This window comes from Anoplolepis gracilipes, chromosome 1 (assembly GCF_047496725.1).
Source record: "Anoplolepis gracilipes chromosome 1, ASM4749672v1, whole genome shotgun sequence".
In the NCBI taxonomy this organism is placed as follows: Eukaryota; Metazoa; Arthropoda; class Insecta; order Hymenoptera; family Formicidae; genus Anoplolepis; species Anoplolepis gracilipes.
The window spans coordinates 20,750,230-20,768,123 of record NC_132970.1 but is presented as its reverse complement, the minus strand read 5'-3'; the positions used below and the strand labels follow the sequence as shown (position 1 = coordinate 20,768,123).

At 28.4% G+C, this 17,894-nt stretch overlaps 2 long non-coding RNA genes across 2 annotated transcripts; both read left to right on the top strand.

Moving 5' to 3' along the window:
• Positions 1-510: 510 nt before the first annotated feature.
• LOC140666704 (uncharacterized) lies at positions 511-4,702 on the top strand. The gene is made up of 2 exons (XR_012046821.1): positions 511-1,108; positions 2,143-4,702. It is a non-coding gene; the product is annotated as an uncharacterized lncRNA (long non-coding RNA).
• Positions 4,703-8,367: 3,665 nt separating this feature from the next.
• Positions 8,368-12,416, top strand: LOC140668132 (uncharacterized). The gene is made up of 3 exons (XR_012047129.1): positions 8,368-8,528; positions 9,373-9,509; positions 10,746-12,416. It is a non-coding gene; the product is annotated as an uncharacterized lncRNA (long non-coding RNA).
• Positions 12,417-17,894: the final 5,478 nt, after the last annotated feature.

The window sequence follows — 17,894 nt, the reverse complement described above, 5'->3', positions numbered from 1 at the left end:
GAGAAACCTTTAAAAAGTGTCATCAATTTTGATGAGAGTAAGATTTTTTACTCATTAAAAACCCCTTTGCGTGGTCTTCCTTGACGTTTTTGTTTGGGGCCACCCGAGAAACTGGCAAAACGCACTACTTCCAGGACAATCATAACTTTCACTTGCGAACTAAATAATTATCCGTAATATAATAATTAATATATTTTTAAAATAATGTCTATGTTTTTAAATGTGTCTAATGTAAATAACGTATTATATGTTTTTTTATTAATGCAATATTTTTTAAGTCTCTCGAATATCTTTAACATCGCGTTTGACGAGTCGAGAATGTCGAATCTAGAGATGGACGATGGTTTCGATCTATTCATTGAATTACACGATTGTGTATCTCTGTCATTCTTGGCCAATATCTCTCGTTTTTGGTGTCTAGTGTTTGTCGCGAAATATCGTTCTCCAAACACGTGTTATGTCTATAGTTTTTTTGTGATACTTGTTCGATTCAACATTTAAAGATGAGATTTCATATTTGTTGATGTCGGACATGGAGATTGGCTATCAAATAGAAAACTTTTAGAGTCTCTATCGAGATTCTAAGAATCCTCTATCTAATAATCAATTCTCTATTCGTTCGGCACGTCGACAAACGTTAAATGAAACCTCACTCTTAAGCATTGGAAAAACGTCGAGACATTTTGAAATTCGAAAATTTTTAAAAGAAAAGAAAATTTTGCATTTGAAAACAGATGTCAAGCTTTACTAAATTAAAATCTTTAATTTATTTTAAATTTTTATATTTCAAATAGTGATTTGTCGGGCGCATGCGATACATTATGTAAATTCTATGGAAATAAAATCGTTAGGAACTGTATATTGGCAGCAAAATAGGGAATAAAAGTAATCAAAAATATGTAAACATTCAATATCCTGTTGTGTGTATTCGTCCTTGTAATATCAAATTTAACTGTGGCGAGTGGCTGTTGGTTTGACAGTTCAAAGTGAGACGTACAAGTGTGACAACGTGTGGTAACGTTAGCCTGTTAAATAAATTGCAAAAGCATATTCTAATTCCAAAAGCAATTTATTTAACATATTATACGGAGACATAAGCAATAAAAAAGTAAGAAAATATATATTTATAATATTTTTATATTATATTATTTTATAATATATTGTAAACTTATAATTTTTATACATTGACATTTAAAATTTTTTTTTAAATAAAAGCAAGTTTTAAATATTATAAGAATATATAATAAAAGTCGTAAAATAATAATAATAATGTTCTTTTTATAAAATCAACAAAGTAAAACCGATTTGAATAATCTATTTTTTAAATATAAATAAATTTAAAAAATGCAAATTATTAGTCCTTTTATTTTTAAATTCTGAGCATCACTCACGTTTTAGAAGAAAATTATCTGAATTCAGATTTTTATACGTATATCTATACGAATATGACATAGCATTTTGGGTAAATATCTAGAAAAGGTCACACCTCGTCGATGATGTTGACCTTGATATATGTTATAGAGAGAAAAGTACTGATCAACTTTTCTTAATAATTTAATTGGCGGTCTCGTTTGGTTGATGTGACCTTTTCTACATATTTACCGCATTTTGAAAAAAGGTAATCTAACTTTAAGAGAAACAGAGAAATATAAAAAATTCGTTATTATTGATTTATTATTTGCTTGAAGTTGAATGTTTTCAAAGTCACCAAAAGTTAACGCTAATTTTGATAGTTGGAACACAACAATATAAATAATATTAAAATAACATTAATAAACAATAATAGTAACGATAATATAAATAAACATAATAAGAAAGATACAAAAAAGACAAAGAAATACAACAAAATAATCTTTATCTGCAGAGATTTAATCATAATAGATCAAAATATGTATACATATATAGAATGTTTCAAGGTAAACAGTAGAAGTGTCATGTACTGAAATTTAAAAATTATATATTTTTTACAAGTTTGGAAATGTCATGTAAAAATTAAAAGTTTTTACATTGTAGTTCAAGGCTCATTTTCCTACAATTAATTTTTTTCTGTATAAATTGTACGAACTGCTATGTGTGTGTTTGTAACACATATAAAAATATACTATTTATCTAAAATAATATAGTTAAAATGGCTTTTTGTAGTGTTTCAGAAGCCTGACAAGTCAACAAAAGAAGAAAGGACATCTTTAATTTCAAAAGAAAAAAAGGAAAAGACTCCTTCAAGCTATCAATGTGATGTATGCAAGAAATCTTTTTCAAACGCGACAGATCTAAGAAGTCACATGTTTAGAACTCACAAGAAATAAGTTTGTCCTAATTAATCCCGATAAAACAGATGCAATCCAAACCAAGATAAATCTCAAAATTAACTTCAGCACATGTTTAAATGCATCGTACGCAATGAAAGTTTTAAAAGTAACAACGCTCTTGTAAGACACAAACAATTTATACAAATGATCATTAATTTTAACTATTGAATACCCTAAACTATTAGTATTAACTAACTAAACTAAACTATTGGTATTAATGACTCATTCCCAGCAGAATTGATAATGACGACTAACAGCGCCTTTTTGATTTTTAACTTTATCGATTTTTAACTTTTCCTTTTTCTTTATTCACGAGATTCGCAAAAACTTCAGTTATGAAAAGATACTATATTACGTTTCTAATATATTCTATTAATATTCCCGTACTGACTTCTTTCTATCATAAGTGTGTATAAATTATTATGTAAGGTGTCATATTATTTTATCCTGTGTGGTATATGGTATAATTTAAAATGTCAAGTAAAATCATTTCTTTATGAATAATCGCTTCTCTTTTTAATGTTATATCTATAAAACTTAATATTTATAAAACTTTTAATTTACAAATTCTTTTAACAATTTATTTATATAATATATATTTAAAATTAATTTAGAAACACATGTTGAATTTATATTACATATTTTCTTACTTGAAATATTAAAATTAAATCTATGAAAAGACCCATATTTTCAACTGTTAATTATTCAAAAATTTGATATGTTTTGTCTGAACAATTTCGCAAAAGAAAAGTCACTTCTAAATTAATTTTAAAAATGTATCATTAAATATTAACATGATATAGAGTGACAAGATAATTCTAAATACAAAATGCAAAATATTACAATGTACAATTTTTATTATTTTAATATATTTAATATTATTTTAATATTTAAATAATATTAATTAATATGAAATAATATTAATTAAATCTATATTATACATTATGTATGTATACGTATAATATGATTAAACGCAGTTATGTACACCTGCTAACTTAATCTTCCTTTAACGGAATATTATTTTTTAAAGAAGCTTCCAAAGCAAGACATTTTTTCTTTAAAAACTTTTTTAATAATAAACATCAAATAAAAATATTAGTTTGAATTGATTCTCCTAGGTTGAATACTATTTTTCGCTAATTTATAAGACATGAATTCACCACACAAAGGAGGATTAAAAAATCTGTGTTTGCATCGTCATTATTGCTACGCGCGACATCGATACAATACGACCGGGTAACAATTTTTAATTTTATTAATACAGCTTCATTAGATCTTAAATGATACAGTATTGCTAACAGTATTGACGCACGCACGTCTCGCAACGCATGCATTTACACATCGCTTAATAGCATGTGGGCTTTGCGACTGGAACCGTTCATTGCATATCGATACATCATTAGCGGATTGTTATACAATCGCTTGTGCAACATACGTTACGGTGTTAATTAATTCGACAGTATAATCGGCATAAAGAAAGATCTATATTTACACTCATTGTCGCACTCGTTTAACTACAATTCAATGTAATATTTAATAATTATTTTAAATTTAGAAAATATATATAGAACACTCTTTTTTTATATAAAGGAATAAACAATTTCGAGCGCAAATAATTTCAACAATTGAATTTTAAGTAAGATTTGAATATAAGAATGCAAAACACATGACTCGTAATATATAATTCTTTAATATTTGTTTTCGACATAATCATATATATCTCAAACTAATTGACATTTACGGTTTATAATAGATGACAATTTTTGCCGTAACGACTTCATTAATGTCAGCACGTCGATTGTGTGACATCGGCTAATCGGATATTTTCAACGAGAGTGTTTTAGCGACTATCGATATGCTGTTAGTTGATCACTGTAACGACTGATTGTAATGGCGAGCAAGCGGCTTAATTTATCCGATTAATTAATCCGATAATATGACCCAGTTAACGTGTTGCGTGGTATACGACATACGTAACGAGTGCGTACGAAAGTGTTACCCCGCGGTGTTATTACAGGCCCGTTCTATCGATGATAGTGCTTGTGGAAGTGTCGCTAGTTTGAGTAACGAGCTAAATTAATTTATACTCATTAAATTCTGTTGTGGCAGAACCGCTTTTCGAGAAGTCATAATAAATGCACTGTTAGACGTTTCAATTATTTAATGCCTAAGTCCTTTGTTTTCGTCTTTGTAGCATACGTATAAATATATGTATATCACAAAAAATATTATTACAATTTGACATTTCTTTTTTTTAATGCTTTCCCGTTTATATTTTAAATTAGATACAACTTTTTGTCATCCGTAATATGCAAATATATATATATATACTTTGTAAAAACATTGTATCTTTAATAAATTGTAATAAAATACATTTTCATTATAATAAAAAATTAGTAAATTGTTACGGTAAATGAAGAATGTGCTCAGGTGCGTTGCTTGAAACAAAGAAAGTATATTTCGGAAGGTACATATATATTACATGTGTTATCAGTACGAATCATTTGCGCGAATTAAAGAAAATTCATTTCACGATCTATGTATATTCTTTAACAAAAATATATTACAAAATTACGTAATTTTACGTACTTTTTGCATAGAACAATTTTTATATAGAAAATTATTTTTTTATATTTCTTTTTAGGCAATACGTAATTCAGCCTGATACATTTACATTGTTGCACTATAAATTAAGATTATACTTTTAGTTACTATTTTTTTCTTGCTGAGGAGAGCACACTTTTATAATCACGCTTTTATAATCGACGACAGCCATTCCGATGAAACGAAATTACATGTTTGCGAGACAAATCAACGCGTGCACATGTGCGTAATATGTAGTGTGATTCTAGTCGTATGACGATGTCGATGGTTGCGCGCTCATTCACCGACGAAGAAACAAAGCAGGTGCATGTTAACGGATTACACTTGTAAGCATTGTCTACTGCGAGATCGCGGGTTTTTTCTTACATTGCCAATTATAGTATGGTGTGTAAATATCGTGTTTTATCGTTAGATCCCGATGCGAAACGATCGATGAACGGGTGTAGTATTAGTCAGTTGAGCGCATCTTAGCATTTTTTCGATGGTATACGCTTTGAGAAGAGTACACGCTCAAATGTTGCGCACCAACACCTTTAAAGATTCGAGAAACACACGCGAAAGATACGATCAATGAGCCCGATGACTCTCCATTGATTCTTTTAATTTATACTCATTGAATTCTATTTTGGCACAACCGCTCTTCGAGAAGTCATAATAGATACACTGTTAGATGTTCTAATTATTTAATGCCCAATTGTAAGTTCTTTGTTTCCGTCTTTGTCGTATACGTATAAAAATATATATATATATATATATATATATATATATATATATATATATATATATATAGATATATATCATATAATATATTATTGTAGATGTAATTTGACATTTCTTTTTCTTAATTTTGTGGCACTTATATTTTATATCTGATATAATTTTTTCTCATCTATAATGTGCAAATATATTGTATATATATATAATTTGTAAAAAAAACTGTATCTTTAATAAATTATAATAAAATAAACTTTCATTAATAAAAAATTAATAAATTATTACGATAAGTGAAAGATGTGCTCATATTTGTTGCTTAGGACAAAGAAAGTATATTTCGGAAGGTACATACATTACATATGTTATAACTGCAAATCACGTGCGCCGTGCGTGGCGTGATATATATTACTTGTAGCTAACAAGGCGTGGAAGAACGAATTATAGAAAATTTTATTTACATATCTACGTATATTCTTTAACAAAAATACTACAAAATTATCTAATTAAATTAACAACATTAAATTAATTAAGTAATTTTACATATTTTTTTTGTAATGTAATTTTAGCATTTTTATGTAGTAATTTATTTTTTTATATTCCTTTTTAGGAAATATGAAATTCAGTTATCTGATACATTACATTGTTACACTGTAAATTATAAGATTATACTTTTATATTATTCTTTCAATTGCTGTTTTCTTTTCTTGCTGAAAAGAGCATATAATCACGCGTTTATAATCGGCGACAGCCATTTGAATAGAACAAAATTATATGTTTGCGAGACAAATCAATGCGTGCACATGTGCGTTATATGTAGTGTGATTCTAGTCGATGTCGGTGGTTGCGCGCTCATTCACCAACGAAGAAACAAAGCGGGTACATCTTAATGGATTACACTTGTATAGGCATCGTCTACTGCAAGACCGCGGGTTCCTTATATCGTCAATTATAGTATACGCCCGGTGTATAAATATCGTGTTTTATCGTTGGATGCCGACGCGAGAGGATCCTGTGAACGGGCGTGGTATTGGTCAGATGAGCGCCTCTTAGCGTTTTTTTTTTGATAGTATACGCTTTGAGAGGAGTACACGCTCAAACGTTTCGCACCAACATTTAATTGTGGACCACCTTTGGAGATTCGAGAAATACACGCGAAAGCTACGATCAATGAGCCTGATGACTCTCCATTGATTCTTTTTGTCTCTTCTTTCTCTTTTCTCTCTTCGCAAATAATCGTTTCTTTTTATGACTATTTTTATAATCTCTAATCTGTGCGATATATTAGTGACAGACAGATGTTCCATAGTGTATAAGACAAAGAAAAATTTTTTTTATCAAGTACAGAGTATTTGAATATTATTTTCATCCAATCTTGTTTTAGCGCATATTTTTACCTTTTAAGTTCTTTTGTGTATATATATATATATATATATATATATATATATATATATATATAAATATATACACTATAATATACACATTATATGATCAATAATGTGTAAATATATTACATATGTGTATATGTATAATATTATCTTTTATTATGAATATGTATATTTTTTGAAATGAATATTTCTTTTACAAAATATCACATATACAAGCAAAATTATTTTTCTTATGCGCACGCGAAAAAATCACTTTTTAATATTATATATCTATAAAAATTAAATTCAACATTTAAAAAAATACATTCTATTTAAAATTAATTAAAACACACATTTTTGTTATTTGCACTATTGAAACTATGTTTATGAAAACATCCAGCTATTGATTTTCAACTATCAATTCCTCAAAAACTTGATTCTCAGACATTTTTGCAGAGAAAGGTTTTAAATTAAAAATAAATCATTAAACGCTAATAAGATAAGGCTAAAATAAAATACAAATTATTACAGTATACAATTTTTATTATTTCATAATGTATATTTAACAATAAGTAATATTAATTCAATATATATTTTATATATTTATATATAATTCGATATATTATATAAACAAATTAATAAATTACATAATGTTTATATTATTATGTATCTATGTATATAATAACAATACATGACACTTATTATTAACATAATAAAATAATAAAAGTATAATAGCATTATTCTACAAAATTAACACATTACGAAAAAACTAACATTTTTACATAATTTTAAAATCTAATTACTTGTCATACATAATCAAAAGTATAAATTAAAATTTTTAAAAAGGATCGCAATTTGTACTTCTTTTTATTTATTTAGAAAAAAATTAAGAATTAGTGTGTTTAATTAATGTAAAAATGTTTAATATTCAATAAGTAATACACTGACAATGAGATCATGTTAAATGTCTCGATAATGTAATAAATATTCTACTACACATAGCTACGTAAAACGTTAAGATAATAAAAACTATTATAAAAAAATAATAGTAACTCTCTCGCATATAATTTTGCGTCTATTTCCATCATTTAGTCTATTACTTTCATCGATCTTAATTTTCATATGATCTTTTATACTGTCGATGAAAATTGTAACATTAAAAATTATTTCGCATTCGAAAACAGATGTCAAGCTTCACTAAACTAAAATCTTTAATTTACTTTAAATATTTATATTTCAACTAGTGATTTGTTGCGCGTATGATATATTATATAAATTCTACGGAAATAAAATAGTTAGCAATCATATATTGGCAGCAGTCGGGAGTCGGGAGTAAAAGCAATCACAAACATATAAACATTGAATATCTTCTTGTGTTTATTCGTCCTTGTAACATCAAATTTAACTGTGGCGAGTGGCAGTTGCCTGGCAGTACAAAGTGAGACGTTACAAGTGTGACAAGTAGCAAAGTTAGTGTAAAATAAATTACATAAGCAATTTATTTAACACACTATACGGAGAAATAAGCACTGAAAAAGTAAGAAAATCATATGTATAATATTTTTACATTATTTTATTATAATATATGTATATTATAAACTTTTAATTTTTATACATTGGCATTTAAAATTTTGATAAGAAAAATAAAAGTAAATTTTAAATAGTATAAGAATATATAATACAAGCCGTAATATAATAATAATGTTCTTTTATAAAATCAACAAAGTAAAACCGATTTGAATAATCTAATTTTTTAAATATAAATAAATTTAAAAATTGCAAGTTATTAGTCTTTTTACTCTTTTAAACTCTCAGCCTAACTCACGTTTTAAAAGAAAATTATCTTAATTTAAATTCTTAATAATCTCAATTTAGATTCTTATATATCTCTACGAATGTGGCATAACATTTTGAAAAAAGGCAATCTAACTTTACGAGAAACAAAGAAATGTAAAAAATTTGTTAATATTGATTCGGAATTATTTGTTTGAAGTTAAATGTTTTCAGAGTTGCCAAAGGTTAACGGTAATTTTAATAATTGAAACACAACAATAATATAAATAAATATAATAAAAAAAGATATAAAAAAGACAAAGAAATACAACAAAATAATCTTTATCTGCAGAAATTTAAACATAACATATCGAAATATGAACATATAAAATGTTTCAAGGTTAACCGTAGAAGTGTAAGGTACTGAAATTTAAAAATTATAAGTTTTTAAATTACAATTCATAGTTTCAAATTTATTGTTAGATTTCTGCATTTAATTTTTTTTCTGTATAAATTATACGAATTTGTGTGCTTATAAGATAAATATGCGATTTATTTAGAACAATAGTTTATCTAAAATATTAGTTAAAAAAAATTATTTTTTCTAGTGTCAGGAATGAACCCCTATAACAAGAATCGAGAGCCTCAAATACCAGTAATTTGTTGTAGCATGTGCCAAAGAAGATTCTATACAATAACTAGTTACATGGCTCACATGTTAGAAGATCATAATAAACAAAATTAGGTAAGTATATAATATTACTTCTAGCTCATCCCGCCAAAATAAACGGACAAATTAAGCCAGAAAGAGAAAAATGTTTTCAGTGCTTGTTTAAATGCATCGTACACGATGAATTTTTTAAAAGTAATGATAATCTTATAAAATACTTCAAATTCATACAATTTTTGTTATAAATAATGGTCCGCACTAAACTAAGCGGCATTAAATAGGCGACTCATTCCCAGAATTAGTTCGAATTGACAATGACGACCGACCAACGGCTTCCTGTTTTTTTTTTTCAACTTTTTCAAGTTTTGTTCTTTTTTTTATCCTCGATCGAAGATTCGCAAGAGCTTCAGTTATGAAAGGATATTATATTATATTTCTGATATATTTCTGTTAATATTTCTGCATTGACTCTGGTGAGAAAATACTCGCGCTCGAAGTCATCGTGATTTAATAATTTCGGTCGATATAGATACGTAGATATATGCGTATACGCACAAAATATTAATGAATACATTAAAAAATTTATAATTAAAATTATTCTATCATTAATATGTATGTGAATTATATAATATATTATTTTGTATCTAGCGTATAAGTTAGAATCAATTTTGTTTTTACAAAAATGTTAAGCAAAATTATTCTTTTATGCGCGCGCGAAATAATCACTTCTCTTTTCAATATTATACATCTATAAAATTAAAATTAAAATTTTTTTAAAGTAGAGTCTTTTTAAAAAGTTAAAATAATTAAAAAAAACATTTTATTCTTTGCACCATTTAAAATAGACTTATAAAAAAATTCTTTTGATTTTCAATTGCCATTTACTCAAAAACTGATGGGATATTTTTATAGAGAAAAAATCGATTCTAAATTAATCTTAAAAATATGCCATTAAGCGCTAATGATGAGATAATTCTAATTTAAAATACAAATTATTATATATAGTTATACAATTTTTACATTATATATATAGTGTACAATTTTTATTATTTTATAATGTATTATTTTTATAATAATCTATAGACATTTGGCTATAACAAGTGAAATATGTATGTAAATAATGTTACAAGTTTAACGACTGAAAATATCATGTAAAAATGAAAAGTTTTTAAATTACAGTCCAAGGCTCAGATTCTTATATTTAATTTTTTTCTGTATAAGTTGTACGAACTGCTATGTATGTATTTATAATACATATAAATATATAATACTATTTATCTAAAATAATATAGTTAAAATGGCTTTTTGTAGTGTTTCAGAAGCATGACAAGTCAACAAAAGAAGAAAGGACATCTTTAATTTCAAAAGAAAAAAAGGAAAAGACTCCTTCAAGCTATCAATGTGATGTATGCAAGAAATCTTTTTCAAACGCGACAGATCTAACAATTCACATATTTACAACTCACAAGAAATAAGCTTGTCCTAATTCTTTCATCCCGATAAAACAGATGGAATCCGAAGATAAATCTCAAAATTGATTTTAGCACATGTTCAAATGCATGAATATACGCAATGAAAATTTTAACAGTAACGACGCTTTTATAAGACAAATCATTTATACAAATCATCATCAATTTTAACTATGGAGCACCCTAAACTATTAGTATTAACTTGGCAAATCATTATCATTCCCGTCAAAATTGATAATGTGACTAATAGCGGCTTTTTGTTTTTTAACTTTCTCGAGTCTTTTCTTTTTTCTTTATCCAGGGTTAGAAATACATAAGAACTTTAGTTATGAAAAGATATTATATTACATTTTTATATATTCTGTTAATATTCGTGTACTGAATCCTTTCTATCATAGGTATGTATAAATTATTACATAAGCTGTCATATTATCTATTATCTTATGTATGTATAACTTAAAATGTCAAGTAAAACCATTCAGTTTTGCGTGCCCAAAAAATAATCGCGCGCTTCTCTTTTTAATATTATATCTATAAAACGTAAATTTTAAATTTTTTTTTAAATACAATCTATTTAAAATTAATTTAGAAACATATGTTGAATTTATATTACATAGTTCAGTATTTCAAACATTAAATCTAGGTCTATGAAAAGACCTGCTTTTTCAACTGTTGATTATTTTAGAACTTGTGTTTTGTCTGGACATTTTCACGAAAAAAACTCAATTCTAAATTAATTTTAAAAATGTATCATTAAACGTTAATATGATATAGAGTGACGAGATAATTCTAAATACAAAATACAAACTATTACAATGTACATTTTAATATATTTAATATTATTTTAATATATATTTAAATAATATTAATTATTATTAATATTATAATATAGATTTAATTAATATTAAATAATCATATTTAATAATATTAATTAAATCTATATTATATGTATGCGTATAATATAATTAAACGCAGTTATACACCTGCTAACTTATTGTTAATCTTCCTTTAGCGGAACATTATTTTTTAAAGAAACTTACAGAGCAAACAAATTTCTTTTTGACAATTTTTTAGCAACAAATGAGCGACAAATAAAAATATTAATTTGAATTTTGTTCCGCTAACTTATAAGATGTGAATTCACGACACATGTGAGATTAAAAAAATCCGTGTTTGCGTCGTCATTATTGTTGCGCGCGACATCAATACAATACGACCGAATAACAATTTTTAATTTATTAATACAGCTTCGATAAGATTCTTTAAATATGGATATTATACTCACGTCACTTGATGCATCACCAGTTGATTCTAAATATTGTATAATTAAAGATTTAACAAAAAATTAAACTTCTCGTTTGAGATTGACAAAAATTCGATCCGAAATTTTGCACGCCTGTTTTTAATATATTTCACGGAGAAATAGCGCTTTTGTCGCGCGAGATTTTTCGTCAATCACTGTAGAAGTTTAAAGTAATTTTCAAATTTTGAAATAAAAATTTATTCCACTGATTCTGCCAGATCCATTCTTCTTTCATCTCTCTGCGTCGCGCAATATCAACTTTCCGATTCAACACCTACGATTTCATTAAGTCCACTGGCGTATCGACTTTCCTCTCACCTTGCGAGGTTTGCTTGCACGCGGACATCGAATATGACGATGATGCGCAAAAGTCACGAACTTTACATCCTTTCGAGGGTGCAACGCAGGTGTTATGCACGAGACATAATGAGATGGTGGTTACCGCACCCTGCGAAGATGGTTGCGCGAAGAGATGTACAAGTTGATGGGTATGCTCCTCTTTCTCTCGTGGGGATAATACGGGTCTACCGAACTTTTCATGGCTTTTGTCAACACCAGCAACATGATACCGCTTGATGAACCAACGTTGATGAGAATAGACCTGTAGGAACCAAAGTGATGTTATTAAACATGAACGAGGACGCTTGACGTTTGCGAATGGACGTATTATATTTTTGCTATAAAATTTTGCGGTGACTGTAATAATTTTTTTTTTATATTTCGAGTGTGTTATTTCAGTGAGCGGGACGCGTTAAAAGGATCAATTAAAAGTGGTTGATAAACTATACTTTAAATGTTACTTGGATTAGAGACGTCACACCGGAGTTGGCACGATATTTTACCGCGCATAAAATTCGTGACTTTCGAATTTTCCCTTTAAATCTTTTAATTTGATTTACGGCGCTATAAAGAGCCGCAGGATTGCGACAATAAATTATTCGGAAATAAACGTCTGACGCAATAACATACTGCAACAAGCAATTGGTCACATGTGTATACATCGATCCTCTTCTCCAGCAATCGTCCGCTCTTCCCTCCCCTCTCTCTCTCTCTCTCTCTCTCTCTCTCTCTCTCTCGTGTGCTTTGATATGCAAAAAATGACGAATTCGTTGTGATATAAAAACCTGATGTTTCGCATATTAGACTTACAAGAGAAGGTATAGAAGTGTTCCCCTCCGATTTTAATGCGCTTTGAATATGTTGTAGTCTAGGTCAAAATAGAAGACACGTATTTTTTTATACGTGCCCTTATGGCCGTTAAGAATGTGAAACACTCTCTTGAAAAAAAATCGGTTTTTATATTTCGACGTATAAATAATATAGAACGTATAAAAAAATACGTGTCTTCTATTTTGACTTTGTTAGACTACAAGATATTCAAAGCGCATTAAAATCGGAGGGGGATACTTTCCATAACTTCCCTTGTTAGTTATTACCGTTTATTACCATTTATTTCTGGTACACACATTTTATACAATCGTTCTATCTAGCCATAAAGGATCCGCTCAAGTAGGACTACTTATCTTCGCGAGCAAGTTTTATAGGAGCGGAATCTTTCGTGATTTATTGTCGGCGAGGGAAATCCAACGGTTTCGTCACTTTCGTGGAACAGAACGATGCTAGCACGATACTATAGCAAAATAAATTGAAAGGCACGGGCAACAAATAATAATTAATATTTTCATTATTGATTGTTATCAGCCGCACCGTTTTCCGCTTGTGCGGATCAAAGAGTTGGACATTCTCTAACAGTTCTCTCATAGATGCTTTCCCTGCATAGTGTGATTCGATGATTTATTATAGCCACCACTTGCCATATCATGTCTGATATGAAGTGCCGATAATCGAGCGCTGTTGGATTTTCAAAGTTAGAGACTCATATGCATCGTCTTCCAAAAGAGAACGTTAGACACATCAATTTAAAGATATTTAATGTTTTTTTTTTAAATTGAAATAGTATATTGCGAGATCACGTTATCGACAACTTTATCAGAGAGTGCTGTAAAAAGATATCATCTTGATATTTCAGAATTGATAGGTGAGAATAAAGAAACACTTAAAAGTAATGCGACAATTTAAAACTCATTTTTATTTTGATCATTAAAAACGATAACGAACGTAATCTCGCCTTCTCTTCTTCTCTCCCTTTCCGCTCCCTCCCTCTTTTTCCTCCTTCTCCTCTCTTCTCTCCCCTCTCTCTTACTCATATGTTTTTGTTTCTATCTTGTTTTATAATAAGCGGAAAGAAACGGAAGTTGTGATGAATTGCCTTAAAGAACTGTTTTGACAAAGCTTGAAATCAATTACAGGATCCGTAGGACGCGTAGCTGTGTTCCTTGACATGATTTCACGGATCTGCGGTTGAATCCCGGGAAAAATTGATTGTTCGATCTTTCTCTTCCGTTCAAGTTAGTTGTTAAGTTTCATATTGGAAGGAAATGAAATTGCACAATCTTAGATATCCGTATATAGTTTTTATAAGTTTTTAAGTTTTGAAGACTCATAATAATGGATTTATGTCTTTCTCTCTCTCTCTCATCTTCAATTTTTAAAAAATTAGAACAAAAAAGAAAAAAATGTTAGTAGCTAAAATTATTAACTAATTATTTTTTATTCTGTGAAAAATATGTTCGTTTCTAGAATAAAAATTTTTAAGGTTTATTCCATAAAAAAGGAGAAATATTTATAAAATATTTTTCTCAGAAAATGAACAATTTCTTTAGATAGTATTGGATAGTTCTTTTAAAAAATTCTAATGATTATTGTTAAAGTTACCCGTTAAAATCGATTTTGAAAGGATTGTTGCGATATTTCATTTAGAATTAAAATTTATTAGAATTTTATTAGACTTACAATTTTTTTAGTTTGATTTTTTAAGGTTCTGAATAGCGTCTTTTAAGAGAATTCTATTAAAAAGTATTAGAGTTTAATCTATCTTTAGTGAAATAAAAAAGTTATGACTAATTTTCGTGTTGTAAAAATATGAAATCTGACATTTCGTATTTTCGGATCTCTATTTTTGTTTGACGTTTAATCGATAAAACTCTTTGTAAAACATATCAGCAACTTTATAACTTTTTGGAGAACTTTATTATCTTGAAATTTTAAAAATGAAGTGCTAGCTTAATAAAAAAACATTATTTCAAAAAAAAGAAATATATATAAATATAAATTATTCATGATGATTTTACATAGACATATATTTTTATGTTTAACTTTACACGCATGTTATTAATCATATATTATAAATATTAATTATTTAATTTTTTGACGAAAAGTTGGGATGCATAATATATAAATAATATCATTATTACTTTTACATGCCATGTATATCACTTATAAAATATTTGAATGTTCATGCCACGCTACAAAAGATAAACCGGTGATAGATGTCAGTCTAGATCTCGCGACGAAGGTCGCGGACGACTCACGTGTTTACAAGAGTCGGCCGACATTACACCGCGTTCTCCGTGATGCATCATGGTGCATATTCTCTCCGATTTCGTTCGCGCGTGCTTCTGTCCGCAAATTATTCGCGACACGTGCAGATTATTGCCACCTTCTGGCATTCAACGAGCAGTGCCGTCACGAGTATTGTAGATGAGATCGAATGTCGCTACGAAGCTTTCTCGGTAACTTGGTAACTTTCCTGGTATGCCTTGATATCTGGGGATCCCTTACCTATCTATCTATCTACCTACCTACTAAGATTGGATACATACTAAACGCCTCCGCGCGTGATTAATGCGTTTCTAAATTTTCGCTAGAGATTGTTCATTTTTGGAGCGCTCTCGATATTGTAAATTAAAAGTATCAATTTATCAAGTATTAAGAATAAATTTCTTGATAAATGCGTTGTTACATATTGATAATAGTTTAAGCCAATGGAAAACATTGATAATATTTTACCTTATATCAATGTATTTTGCAAATTTTTGCTTAAAAGATTAACGTTGAATAAATTGCGGTTCATTGTTAGTCTTGTTGCAAATGCTGAATGTGAAATGTGAAATCGAGAAGATATCGCACGAGCACGTACGCATATCATGCGATTAAATTCTTCCTTAGCGTTTCTCGTTGGCTGCTTCTCGGGAGATTATTTTTCGGCTCTGTCTAACGCTGCAAATAAATATTTACTCGTTAACAACAAATATTTATTAGCTGTTATATATCTGGTAAACTAACATTCCGCGGATCATTTGATAAGTTATTTCTTATATATAATTATTATACACACATTTAATGCCCACTAACTTGTATAGTTTAAAAAAAGGAAAACATATAATATAGTTTTGAAAATTTTTAACTTAAATTTTATTAAAATCTGTACATGTAAGAATTTTTTTCAATTTGGTTAAACACATCTTGAGTTTGTGTCAAAAGGGACTTATAACTGAAAGGACAAATTTAACAATTTAAACAGTTCATTCAGTGCAAAGTGCTGGCGAATCTAAATCTGAAGCGGACATAAATGACCCATGTATTCGCTTTATGTATATTAAATAAGAAAGGAAGAAAAAGTAAATTTTTTTTTAAATATTGTTTTTTGCTGTTAATCGTTTTTTATAAAAATAAGTTATAAATTTACAATGATAATTTCCCCAAAAAGGAAACAAATTGTTTTAATTTCTATTGTGTTCATTTATTTTCATGCTAAAAGTATCTTTTGTTAATGATAACGAGCAACAAACAGGGGTTGTATGTATTAATTAATTTTTATACTGTAGATTGTAATGTAAATTACATTTTGTTTTCACGTTTTTTTCAAATAAATCACTTGAAGATTAAAAAAAATTTTTTCCTCAGAAAAAACATTTTTTTATACCTGAAAATTACCCTTTTTCGATCATTCAAATAATTATATTTTTTTAAAGCCGTGGACATGTAATATTTTTTTCGTAAACTTTGAACTTTGAACTAAAAATTCCTGGAAGCCTTTTAATTCAAAATTATTTTTTCAAATTTTTATTAATTTTTATATAAAACATCTATGTTTCCAAATGTTGATCTAACAAATAACAAAAATATAATATTTAAAAATATTTTTTCTTTAACTCTACTACGTAAACTTTTAGTTTAAACTTAAAAGAAGATGTGTAACTTAAAAAAAAAAATTTTAAGTAATTTTAGAGTACAAAAGTTAACTCGGAGTCCAGTTATCCACGCGTCCAGGATTATGGTGCCAAAAAACGTGTTCAGTTTGAGGGCTAATTTTATTCTTTATACAAGTTATAATAATTGTAAAATATATTATTAATATCCAAGTGTATTATGCATATTTTCTATTTTTATTAGCGTGACTCGAAAGACAGACATGCACCTGCTGCATAAAGATCTCTAGCAATATTTAGCATCAAAAGGTTTGATCAGTCTCGCTGAATCGATGAATCGACGACGGTCGCTTGCGCGCTCGATTGTGCTCAGAGGGGGCCGGGCAGACACGTGGGCGATGGGCTTTTGTAACGGTAAACTACAGATCGGAAAGGTGGTAAAAAGAGGACGTGCAGTGTGGCAGGGAAGAGGCAGGATTCGAGATGAAAATTTCCTCGAGAGAAATCTTCGCGTCTCCGTCGCATCTTCGCTCATCTCTACCTGCGTTCATGTCATTGTCCTGCTGTCGATGAACAATGCATGCGGCGCCTCGACGAAGGCGGCTGTGTGCAACTAGTTATTATAACGCTAAATTAT